This window comes from Octodon degus, unplaced genomic scaffold (assembly GCF_000260255.1).
Source record: "Octodon degus isolate 3935 unplaced genomic scaffold, OctDeg1.0 scaffold00004, whole genome shotgun sequence".
Taxonomy (NCBI): domain Eukaryota; kingdom Metazoa; phylum Chordata; class Mammalia; order Rodentia; family Octodontidae; genus Octodon; species Octodon degus.
The window spans coordinates 6,575,168-6,587,127 of NW_004524580.1; the positions used below are offsets into that span (position 1 = coordinate 6,575,168).

The following is an 11,960-nucleotide window of genomic DNA, read 5'->3' on the forward strand; positions in this document are numbered from 1 at the left end:
TCTCTCTCTCTCTCTCTCTCTCTCTCTCTCTCTCTCTCTTTCTCTCTGCAGTAGGGTTCCAGTGCCTGGATTGCTGGACACTCTGAATCCAATTCTGAAGAACATATTTTCTATGTTATCACCATTCTAGAACACAATACTCTGTGGCTTTCTCCTCAAAGCAATCTTTCACTTTTGAAGTTCTAAGGCTGCAAAGGGTGGAGACTTGCTGCTTATCGTGATGTCCTCAGGCCATCTTTTCATTTTCATATTCCTTCTTGGCAATTGAGATCTCCTCAGCTCTATCATTGTAGTCTACAGCTTTACTAGACCTTTCTTTCTGGTCAAACTCACAATGTTTTAAATCAATTTTCTGGGCTCTCTGCTCTTGATTCTCAATATAAATCTGGCTAAAAGTGCCCAATAGTAGCCAGATCACAGCCTCAACATTTGATTGCCTTGAAATTTCTTCTGCCAGCTTAATCAGTCCACCACCCTTAATCTCAGTGAGGGCAATATTTCTGAACACAAGCAAAATCCAACCTTTTGAGCAAGCCATAACACACTTCTTCTGGAGATTAACAGCTAATGCAGTCCTCAACAGAAAAGTTCTATAGCCCTCTGATCTTCTGAGCTTTGACCAGAATCTCCCATAGAGAACATCTGAGACACTTAAGCACTACTTTTTTAGGTGGCATCTCCAAACCTTTGCAAACTTCCCACAAGCCAGTCCCAAAGGCTATTGAGCCACATGGTCAATTATATTCAAAGAAACAACCCCACTCCTGCTACCAAACTCTGTCAGTTACATCTTTCTGAAACAGAATACCCAACTCCCAAAAATAAGAAAAAAAAAAAAAAAAAGGTTCGTTTAACTCACAGTTCATCTAGGTTTCAGTCCATAATCAACTGGCTTCTAGGCAGGATGGCATGGCACAGGGGCAGCAGTTCAAAGTGGCAGAGACAGGAAAAGCAGCAAGCACAAAAGGGTGAAAAGGAAGCCTATTTTCCTCCCGTATATTGCAAGCAGTCTACCCTCTCCTGAATGAATGTAACACTCACACCATCTCCATGCCCTCCTCTTGCACAGGATGAGGATAGTTATAAAGTGAGGACTCAGGCCCCCTGCTGAGTTAAACTTCCAGACTTTCCAACTTGACACAATGTATCAACCTATACAATAACTTACTCTATTACTTGGCAGATAACTGTCCTACCATTGCTTCATACATTCATTAGTTTCTAGATAAATACCATCTTCATAATTATAGACAGAATAAAATAGCATTGTGCTTAATAAACTAAATAAAATATCCACATCAGTATTATAAATTATAGAGATACAAAAAATAACATTTTTCACATTTGAGATTTTTAAAAATATAGTATGCTGGAAATACTTTTCCCTACTTTCAAAGTAATGAGAAGTTGCAATAAAAAGTTTCCATATGCCCTTCATAAAGACTCATGAAACATTTACATATTTATTTCATGTAATACTCATTTTTTCTCTTTCTTGCTCTCTCTCTCTCTCTCTCTCTCTCTCTCTATATATATATATATATATATATATATATATATATATATTTAATCATAATTCTACTTACAGAGTTAGGCAAAATATATTTTATGTATTATAAAAACTACAAACACTTTTGTCTTTTGGGAAAAAATATATATATATGATTTATATACTGCTATATAGCCCATATATATTTATATATACTTCATATATCTTTCTGAACTATTTGCAGATAAGTCAGAGACATGATGTTCTCTCTTCTGAATAATTTACTGAGCATTTAAATTATTTCTTAAATCAGGACATCTCTCATATTGCACAAAATGATTATCCAACAAAGGCTATTTACCACTGATACAATGCCACTATCTAACTTCATTCCATATTCAAATTTCTCCCACCGACCTGATGATGTCCTTGATAGCTGACTTTTCCCACCCGCCCCGGATACAGCGTCTTATCCAGAGCCATGTAATGCATTTAGCTATTGAGCAATCTTTGTTTTTGTGTTTAAAAGCTAACATCCAGCTAGTGATAATCTGGCTAATGTTCCTTTCAAAAATAATCTGTTTGCCGACTATTGTTCCAATAATAAGAATTTAAGCCAAAAGATAGCTAGCAAAATCCCCTAGGACGAGTGGTGTGTGTGCTGAGAATATTAGAAGTCAGCCTTGTAACAATGTTCCAACCACAAGTCTTCACCTTTCCCTAGGAGAAGGTCCAACCAAGGAAACTGAACATTTCAAAGTTTTGAAACCTAAACTTCCTAAGTGGGACCCTTTGTTTACTTAGAACTCAGAAGATAATATTTAGCAGCAAACATGTTGCATAGATTTATCCTTTCTAAAACCAACTCTAAAGAAATATGTAGCTCAGTACTGTATTAGTGAAGGCTCAAATAAAATCAATATTTTCTTTTTATATTAGTACATATTTGCAGTATGTAATGATTATATTAACAATGTGGAATTGGTGCATATATAGAACACATCTTTTTTTTTTTTCCGTTTTCTTCGTCCCTCCATCTTTTGGTCTTCTTTCTACTTGCAAAAGATATATCTCTGTTCCCTATTATCTGTCTTTTATTTTGCTTTTCTAATATTGGATTAAATATTAGTCTAAAAATTAACCAGCCCTATTGACTGTGAATGTATATAATACTTTGTGAGTAATATATAAGTTTATATAAACAAATTCATTTTTAAATGTACCGTACAAAGTCATAAAAAGACCAAGCTTCAATACTAGGGAACTGCCTGAGTCAGAGCTACTGTTACCAGTTGCATTACGAAAAAGTCAGATGATGCAATGTACAAAATAGTCCAGTGCTGTTTTCACTTTTATCCATTACAATACAAATGTGTTTATACATGAAGGAGACAGCAATTGGCAATCAGAAAAATACTATACATATGCATATTCAGGACATGGATCAAGACTAAAATAGTTGGATTTCTTTGCCCTCCAGTAGAGCAAGCAAAGCAGACTTGTCCGTTTATTCTCGTGACAGACATCCATGCAAAACCAAAATGAATTCAAAGCCCTTAAGACAGTATAAATCACAAAAATTAATCCTCGCACAGCATCTCTGAAGAAAGCCTCCTCCCTGGTAATATACAATATTAATATGCTTTCATTTTTTAAATAAAAACCTTTACTTTTTCTAACAGACTTTTGTCTCCATGTGTTATATTTGTATGCCACGCATTTTATGTGTGTGCCCAGATAATCTTGTATTTTTGGTTTTAATTATTTTTTTTAAAAAAACTGTCAGTATGCTAAAACTATCTAGAGAATTAGCATATAAATTCAATAGAGGCTCAAAATTGTATGCTAACAGACAGGCAAATCTAGGTTCATTGTAACATTGCTCTTCCTAGTGGGTTTTACTAGGAAACAGTTGAGTTTCAAGCAGGAATAAAATGAGAGCAGGCCTTGGGGACATCACTGTTGAACAGATGCAGGAAACACAGCCTTGGAAATATAGCTGTCACTTCAGATCATTTCCACTGAGTACCTAAGTGAGCCAGGAGCTAGATCGGCCGGCGTTGAAGTAATTTTGTGGTTCTGTTGACAACAGAATCTATGAGAACTCTTCAAATGGAGTAGCTTGCCTGTAATGAACCTATTTTAAAATCTTTCATTATTTCATGACTTGTATTCTCCCTAACTTTTTGAGGACAAAAATTAATGAGAACTTACATTAAGAGCCACTCATCTTTAGCAATGTCAAGGTTTTCTTTTATGAATTGGTAAAATATCAAAAATAGATTTTGATTTCTTTTATTGTATTAAAACAATTCCTAATATTGACTTTGCAAAGGATTTAGTTTTCTTACTTTCTAAATTTAAAGTTGTGCTTTTTATGCAAAGATGTGTAGGTACTCTTCTCATAACCCATGGTGGGTACAAGTACCTGTTTGTGTATATAGAGAGATCTTCAATCCGTACTGGAATAGTTTTAGTTCATATTTAGACATTGATTAGGCTTATACATAGACAAGTATACAGAAATATTGAAGTTTGCCTGACACCAGTGAAAAATATAAAATTGAAAACTGACTTTGACTGCTTAGGCAGGCACAGGGACCCGGGTTGGATCCCCAGCATGCTATGCCAGCCCCACCCCCAGAGTGCACTGAGAAGCGACTGAGACTGGGCATGGTGGCACTTGCCTGTAATCCCAGCACTTGGGAGGTTGAAAACAGGAGGATCACGAGTCACATTGGTGTGGTGAGACCCTGTACTAAATACATTTAAAAAAAAAGAAAACAAACCTTGAGACAAATAATGTGGATTTGTGAAAATCATATTAATGATTGATACAGCATGAGGCATTTAATTTATATAAGATTTTGGGGATTCTTTTTTAATGGATATAATTCTATAATATTCTGTAATAATAGCTACCTATTCCAGTTTTCAACCTACTTGACTGTAAGAAGCATAATGTTATAGTTTACTTCCCACAAAAATAGTACAAGAATTATGTACAGAATCTTAATCTCTAGCTCTGCATACCAACTTTAAAATTCTGAATACAATGATATAAATACAAAATATATACAAATAAAATATCATTTTGCATTTAGGGTATTATTGCAAGAACTGTAGTTAAAATAGTTTTTATCTTTTTTTATACCACTGAACTATATCCCCAACCTTTTTTTTTCTTTTTTTTTTTAAGACAAGGTTTCACTAAGAAGTTCAGCATGGCCGTGAACTCACTTTGTAGCCCTAGCTGGCCTCCAAGTCACAGAAATCCTTTTAACTCAGCCTCCCAAATTCTGGGATTACAGACATGCACTACCATGTCCAGCCTTTTGGACATCTTTTTAAGTCTATTGGTATATTTTAAATATACATAATGATCCTATTCATCATGGGGAATTTATACCCAGAAATTGTCAAAATGAAGTTAGCACTATCTGAAATGACTCAGAGCTATCTGTACCCACTAATCATGGTGTGTGTTGTTTTTCTTTTAGAAATAAAAAAGAATCCTGAAAGCAAACACAGAACAAAGCACTCCAGAAGTTCTAACAGAACAGTAAGTACTTTGACACAGCAATAGTTATAGCAGATCATCTACAAATTAGATCTGATAAATGTCTTTTGTACATATATTTATCCTTGTATTTTCTCAGGTAAGAAATCAGCATAGTAAGTAAGTGAAGCCTTCTAAAAACCACACTCAATTTCAGTTTGTTGAGTAGACTAGCAGTCATTTATCTTATGATCCTCTTAGACAGCAGGGAAAGGAAACCTTTATGACACATCTCTCTCTGCTGCTGAAGATGTTTAGAGTCCATCATGGTTCTCTTTTCTTTTATTTTCTCTTTTAACCTAACATGATATTATTTAAACTCTAAAGAAGGAAAAATGTAATGAGCAAAATTGAAATAAAGTACCTCTCTCTGTATGTGACACAAAACTTACTCATTCTGAACAAAGCTTTAAAACATTAATAAGCCTGATTTGTTTATAGTCATTAAGTTGGCATTTTTTTAAATGGCAACTATTTGCAGGTTTAAAGTCTATAACTTATTCTCATAGTACTTTTTTCCTAATCTTAGGCTCTAAATATGAAATGTACTTCCTTAAGTATTATTTTATAATAGTTTTCCTAAGTACCCTTTTAGCAAGCAAAATTAAATGTATTAGGATATCATGTTCATAGGAAAATCTGTGATATTATAAAATTTGATAGATGTCAAAAACTATAAATTTTAATATGCAACTATCAAAAACACAAAAATAAAGTCAAAAAAACAAAATCCACCTATCTTTATAACTCACATGGTAGCAGTTCTATTACCATGATTGTTTTGAAAGAAACTTCAAAATGCAGTTCTTTAAAATTGCAACCAAAAGTACTAAATGGTAGAGCCTTAATAAAATAAAACATCTGTATTTTGGTGTACATTAAATTAGAATAAATTTCAGTGAAAGGATGTATTTTAATATAAATTTATAAATAATTTCCTTGGAGACAACATACATCTCTGACACAGAAAGAGGAGCACTTTGCTAAATAAACGCAATTAATAACTTTGCTGTGCATTTTATATAAATCTTACTTATATGATAAAATTTTCTCATGTAAAAATTGAATTTTGACTCCTTAAACATGGCCATTGCAATGACTGAACACAGGAAATTTATCTGAAATCTATTTTATTACTTTCTGAGGCGTGAGAGGAGGGGGTCGGCAGGATGCTTTGTCACCTGTCGGAGATTATCACAAGCTCCACTTTCCCTGTCTCATTCTAATTCTTGGTGTTTCCTCTAGCTACAAGGGGCCACACATTTCTTATTTTATATCAGATTTCACACAGGACAAAATTCAAATTCTTTACTTTTGGAAAAAATATTGCTTGACTTACAAAAATAAACTCCAAAACTGTGGACGGCTGCTAGGTTTTCAGGAAGTGCTACAAATATATTTACATATATGTAGGTACAAGGATAAATTAAGAATCAGATTTTATATCAAATATAGTTTTTTAAACTCTGCTAGCTTGAAGATGTTGCAAGAAACGAAGGAGAGGTATGTCTAGTTCTGTTATTTCCTCATCATCTTACAAGCAGAGAAGGTCAACTAAGTCATTGAACCAAAACAAACATTTTTCTATACTTGATTCACTACGCTGTCTTGAAGTTTTGTTTTTAGATATATAATTTCAATTTTTAAACATGAATTCAATTCTGCCAATATTTATTAGAAAGAGGTTAAACTATTAAAGGACAGAACCAGAGATACTCGTTGTAAGCTCTTTATATAAGAGTCAGATAAATACTTATCTCATAATTTCTTAGGCCTTTTAGTATTTTAGTATAAAAGCCATCAATAACTTTTTCTGATCTTATTCCTGTATAAGTTATTTCAATTGTGATTTAGACAACCTGTAAGTGCTTTAGATTTTCATAATTTTATTGAAGTAAAATTTATTATAACATGCTTTGGGGGAGCCATAGTCAAATAATGAGATCTGTCCAGCTGTCCGTCTGGGAATAATACTGGAGAAAATAAAGTATGTGTTTTCAAGAAAAAAATTCCATCTTTTATTAGTGCATCATGTATGGTTTAGGGCAGTTTTTCATTTCAGATTTAAGTCACTGTTATTTAATAGCTACATGTTACTTCGCCATTAAATAATCCACACTATACAAAACAAAAGGTACTTTATTTTAAATCCATATAATGTAAATGTGGTTTGCTTCCTTAAATTTTAAAAAGTATTTATGAAGAGAAACATTTTGAATTAATATGAAGTTGTTGAAAGATAAACATTTTCATATACCTCTTAATCTCCAGAGGGCTGATGAATTAGGAGTGATCACTGTTTGGAATAAAACGTGATACAAAATGAATATACTGGGTAAAGCAGTGATTCCTTTTCTTGTTATTGTATATTGAACATGACCCCGTGTACCTATCCCATGAACAATTAATGAATTGATTAAAACTGGTAATTGATTAAAATATTGCTAAATTATTACTGAAAAATTTTAGAGTGTGCAAGATATATATTTCACAAAAGATTTAATGCTTAAGAAGGATGGGAAATAAAGAGAAAGAGAAATATTGGAAATTGCATTTTAAAATAGTAATTTTCTTGTCCATTGCTGAGCACCCTGTGTGCTTTCCAGAACTTCATAGGTTGACTCTCCATAGACTTTGATTACACTGGAGAGTGATAATAAAAAAGAGAATACATTACACTGGATAGTGATAATAAAAAAGAGAATACATTAAAAATCATTCAGATATTCACTCATCCTTCTAAGGAACAAGTCATATTATCCTAGATTTGCTAAATCTTTTTAAATACTGTTGGGAGTTGAGGTTCTCACTCAAAGCGTGACTATTAATAACAACCTAGCTTTCCTGGGACAACAAGTATAATAAAAAGTTTCAATTTCTGTGAGAAAAATTGTAATAGAAAGCAGATTTTAACCAATAAAATAGGTTGTAACCCATTTGAGAATAAATGGTATTTGTAAATGCCTCTCCTAAGTTTCCTTTAGTCAAATCTTTATTAGACGTAACAAATCCTTATAATCAAAAACAGTGTGTGTCAAAGCGTGTGTGCACATACACGAGTGAGTGTGTGTGTGTGTGTGTGTGTGTGTGTGTGTGTGTGTAGTAAGAGCAAAAAGTTTGAAGGAAATTTAGTAATAAAATGCTTGGATCATCTAGTTTCAATTAATAGAGATTCCTTCTAATATTCTCACGTATAGAGGACCAGGTAGGTCAAATCATTTAACCACAGTCTCATATCTAGTGGCTGGAAAATATGCTAGTCTCATTGACCATGTACTGTTACTTCTGTCTGTCTTGTTAGCTAAAAGTATTTGTATAAAAAATTAAGAATCTCAGAAATCTCTGGAAGGCTCTTCTCCAAATTTAAAATGTTTTCAGCCAAACGGTACTGAAGTTTGATATAAATAATTATTGATGCAGTTTCTACACATCCAAAATTTGATTTTCATCTAGCTCACAATTGAGCACGGCACTACTGCGCACTGCAGCACTGAATAGGGAGCACACAGCAGCACCAGTGTGATGAGGCCTCCCATACGGGAGCTACCTCTGCTGTTTGTTCATGTCTAGGAACGTGTTTGTAATGCAGTCTGTCCACACCTGTGAAAGTTTGCACCTTGAATGTTCACAAGCCAGAGATTTACTGTAAGATACGTGTGATCATGACATATACTTCTTAGATTCTTACATTATATTTGGAATGAAATGTACTAGATATTTTACAACATTTTTGTATAGACTAAGCTCTTGGAAAACTTTTATACAATTTTGGAAATTCTTTATTCTTCATTCTTTATTCGCTATTTGCTATTGAGTACCTATTCTACATTGTTAAATATGTCCAAGATATAAGAGTAAACAAATTACAATAACTTATCAGTAGTTTATATTTTGAATAATTACAAATATTGGAATATTCATAAAGAAGACAACACTGTTGATTTACAGTAACAGATTTTCAAGATACTCAGCTAAACACAAATGTTAGATTATTTTTTACTTTGTTTATTAATTGAATGCTATTTTGATATATTGGGTAGTAAAGTAGATTTACTAAGATGATCATTATTTTTTATAAAGCCAATGAATATTCACAACCAGGCTATTTTCTGAAACACTAAAGAAACTGTGTTCTATAATCTTATTGTAACATAGTGTTTCAGCTACTCTTCTCTCATTGCTGGACAAATACTCAAAATTCAAAATGAAGGAAGGAAAGGTTTATCTAGCTCACAGTTACTGGAGATTTCAGTCCATACTCAGCTGGCTCCAAGGCAGAGTGGTACCTGGCAGAGGGCAACCTTTCAAGTCTAAGACAAAGAGCAAGAGAGCAAACGGAGGGGTAGCAGCTCAGACAGCTAGCTAGCCTCCCCCAACTCCTTGCATTGCAATGCAGATTACTGGCCCAGGGCAGGTACAGCATCCACAATAATCAATCACAAGCTCCAGAAGCCACCCATGACTGCATGAGGCTTTAGGGGGACAACTAGACACAAACCATAATACATAGTCTCCCTGATGTCCACCTTCATCTCCTATTAGCTATGGTATATAGAACAACTTGGCATTGCTCTATATGGTTTAATTTCTCTATTGAGTGATTGTGTTAGTCACATAAAGATGATGCATCTTTAACAGTGATAGTAGATAGATACCATGTCATAGATACCATATTATAGTTATTTGATAGTATTTCGTCCATTACTTCTAGAAGCTCATTGGCATTCTGATATCACTTTCATATTATCTTCATTTTACTCTGAAATTCTGTTTTCTCATGACTTTGAAATATAATTTACACAGTCAACACAAATATGATGAGGAAATTCTTTCCAAAAGCACTTATCATTAAAAACTAACTTGTAAAGCCCAGTTAGGCATTAAACTAAATGATTCAGGAATCTGAATATCTAGTTTTGCTCTAGTATAACATTCTGATTTATTTACTTACTTGTCTGCACTATTGCATTATTTTGGGTTGTGTTATCTTTTTTAATGAATGTTTATGCTGGACAGAAAATAAAGTTCTGTTTAAGTCTTATTGTTATAATTTAGGCAATGCATGTACAAGAAGACAATGTAAATTCCTCATCTTTTTGTGAGAATAATAGACACATCTATTAGCTCCTTATTACAGAAATCAACACAAAAATATCAGTAGGTATATTGTTATTATTGCTATTAAAATATCTCTGCAATATCAAAAGGGCTTTCTTCTAAAATTATGAAAATTTCACATGCTGGCCCCGCCCCCCAGGCATGTTGAGTCAGTGAACAAGACTGGGCCTGGTGGCGCATGCCTGTAGTTCCAGCGCTGGGAAGGCTGAAAACAGGAGGATCACTACGAGTCTGAGCTGTGTAGTGAGACCCTGCACACACACAAAAAAAATAAATAAAATAATAGAATCCATACAAATATAAGTGGACAGAAGGAGAAGAGACTGTGTGAAGGAAGAAAGAAAAAAGATGGAGGCTGGTTGGACATCTGGGCATGAGATGAAACTGGGTTTGGTATAGTAGGAAAGCAGCTATAGGATGAGGAATCCCTTAGCCTTGTACCTGGAGGCCTCTTTCTCCTTAAAGAGAAAAGCAAGTATCAGAGAGTGACATTAGCAGGACTCCCTTTCTGAGAGTTAAGTCTTTAAGCCTTTCACCAGTCTTCCTAGCCCTACAAGCAAGCTAGCGCAATAGTACTGCAATGTAAAGGCTACCAAGAATGTTTTCTCCCTTATCATAAAATTACTTCCTTTGGAGTCACACAAGGGGTCATTTTCCCCAGATAAAATAAATTTAACCCAGCTATAGATTGAGCAAGTTTCAAAAAAAGTTATATGCCATATGTTAGTGCATATACCATTTCAAAGGTCATACCACTGTATCTAAACTTCCCTTTAAAAAATTGTTGTTTGCCATATCTAAAATTGAAATCAGAAACTTATTCAACAAAAAAATCTCAGGCAACAAAATTTCTGTTTGCTACTTTGCCCTTTCATGATAAAGAATATTTTATGAGTTTCTCTTTATTTCAGTATCTCAATTATCTTTTATTGAAAATTTTATATTTACCAAACAATAAATGGCTTTATTGTTTGAATAATTATTTTTCAAATACGATAAAATCCTTTTTGTATTATTGTGATGGAATATATATAACACCTCCCTTTTATATCAAATTTTATTATGCCCCTACAGATAGGTAGATTCCAAACTAAAAATAACAATTCCCATTTCAGGAAAAAAAAAAAATCATGTTAAGTTTCTTACTATTTTTCTCCTTTCCTTGAAATTTCATCATTACATTTAATTACTAACAATTTCATTTCTTGTTTATGTTTTATCTTTTCGAGTCAGGGCTTTTGGCCTTGTACTCATTTTGTAGCCCAGGTTGGCCTCAAACTCACACTGCCCCTTGTGCTGGCATTCTAGGCGTGTGTCACCACATCTGGCTTCATTGCTTTTCTAGACTAAAATTAAAAAAGAAAAAAAGAAAGTCCAGCATATGTTCCATTGTACAGTTAAACAATTTTATGTTTCCTGTTCTTAGTTAATATGAATACCTTAATCCCAGTATTATTTTTATTTTCCATTTTCAAAAGAATTCTGACAAAGTCTATGAATTCATACAAAATGATTCAGACTACAGAAAAAAGAGTCTCTAAACAAATGCTCCACATACATTGGCTTGAAATTCATATGACCCTCAGAAGAAATACCATATTACTCCAGTAGTCTGAAGTGTGTTGTAAGAAATAATTCTTTTTTTTTTTCAAAGTTTTATTGCCAAACAGATAGCAAAGACACAAGTTCAAATCAAATCGGAAGGACAGTTTCAACAAATAATACACTGCATATATTCTTCTTAGTGGTTAATTGCTGTACAAGATGCGGACTTGTGATCCTATTTACAAACAC

At 33.5% G+C, this 11,960-nt stretch overlaps 1 protein-coding gene across 1 annotated transcript in view; it reads left to right on the forward strand.

Moving 5' to 3' along the window:
* Syt1 (synaptotagmin 1) overlaps positions 1-11,960 on the forward strand; it is a 594,727-nt gene that overhangs the window by 174,727 nt on the left and 408,040 nt on the right. The window contains exon 2 of the mRNA XM_004623750.2: positions 4,990-5,051. The gene's annotated coding sequence lies outside the window, so the exon portion shown is untranslated. The remainder of the gene's footprint in view (positions 1-4,989; positions 5,052-11,960) is intronic.